This window comes from Aplysia californica, unplaced genomic scaffold (genome assembly GCF_000002075.1).
Source record: "Aplysia californica isolate F4 #8 unplaced genomic scaffold, AplCal3.0 scaffold00341, whole genome shotgun sequence".
NCBI lineage: Eukaryota > Metazoa > Mollusca > Gastropoda > Aplysiida > Aplysiidae > Aplysia > Aplysia californica.
Genome location: NW_004797611.1, coordinates 785,699 through 787,049, shown reverse-complemented (window position 1 = coordinate 787,049; position 1,351 = coordinate 785,699). Strand labels below are relative to the sequence as shown.

The 1,351-nt window shown below is 41.7% G+C and overlaps 1 protein-coding gene across 1 annotated transcript in view; it reads left to right on the top strand.

Moving 5' to 3' along the window:
* LOC106012346 (epididymal secretory glutathione peroxidase) overlaps positions 1 to 1,351 on the top strand; it is a gene marked incomplete at its 5' end in the record, with an annotated part of 3,687 nt that overhangs the window by 433 nt on the left and 1,903 nt on the right.

Below are 1,351 nucleotides of genomic sequence, written 5' to 3'. Positions count from 1 at the left end.
TGTACTGTATCGTGACTGGCCGTCTAAATTAAGTTTTCATTTCCCATTCGACCACAAAACAAAAACAAACAAGCAAACAAAAACTACCGGGTAAGAATACCAGTGCACACTTTTGCGGGACCGCAATAGGCCTACTTACAAACAAAGGGAAATAGCACGGGGAATTTTCTACCTGAAAATCTCTGGATTATGTCTACTTCGCACTCAAGCACGCTTCGGATTTAAGCACGCTTATGCTTTCTCCCGATGACCGTGCTTAAAGCCGGCATGGACTGAACCACCAGGCAAACGTCAAGTCACGACAGTTCCATATTCATTGGTCTGGCCTGAGTTTCACCCTCCGAAAAGGAGGTCAAATCCACGAAAGAAAGAGGAGAAATCGATTCCAAAATTGAAGCAAAAAATCGATGAACATTACTGGTCAAAAGGAACCCATCTTTTAGTGATACAGAAGAACATTTGCAGTTAGTGTGGTCCAAAAGGAATTCATTCCGCTCGCTTAGCCTTAGCCACACCATGCTTTTGTCTGATTCTTTTTAGTTTAGTTTTTAATAAGAATTTTACCGCACTTGCAACGCAAATTGGTCATGTAAGTGCAGAAGGTTAGAGATGTTATTCATTCGAGCGTCTGACTCTAAAAACCTACTGCTTACTTTCAGTTCCAGACCGCGCGTCCTTTGCGCCGAACGAGAACAATGGCGAGAGATGCAACAGACGATGGTCAAGGGCAGCAGGTAACTTTTGATCAATTTAAAGCTAGTGTTGTTGTTGTTGTTGTTGTTGTTGTTGTTGATGCTGTTTTCGTTGTTATTGTTGTTGTTGTTGTTGTTGTTGTTGGGGTTGTTTTCGTTGTTGCTGTAGCTGCAGTAGCAGCAAATGAAGCTGCAAAAGTATGTACAGGCAGAAATTAGTTCTGTCAGTCACAGCTGTGTTGCTTGTTGCTGCAGTTGTTGTGTTGTTGTGACCCCCATCCCCTGCCATACAAAAAAAATAAATAATAATAATAATCCAAAACCAGAGACAGCATTCTCAACAAAAGAATTCGGATGGCGCTCATATGACCTTATGCAGTTGCGAGCCCCGTAAAATCCTCTACTATAATAACAAAACAAAAACAAACAAAAAAGAATTCGGAATCTCGTTTCATCCACTTTACAGAAACGACCGCCATGGTGTAATACGAGTACAATGTATTATGGAGAACATCGAATGCACACTGCCAATCGAATTCGTTTGATTCAGTCAGGGGCAAGCCAGATTTTCCTTCAAAGTCATCGAGAGTCAAAAGCTATCAGTGTGGCACTATACGATCGATTGGACTCGCCACCTTGGAAAAACAAAGTGTGTGTGT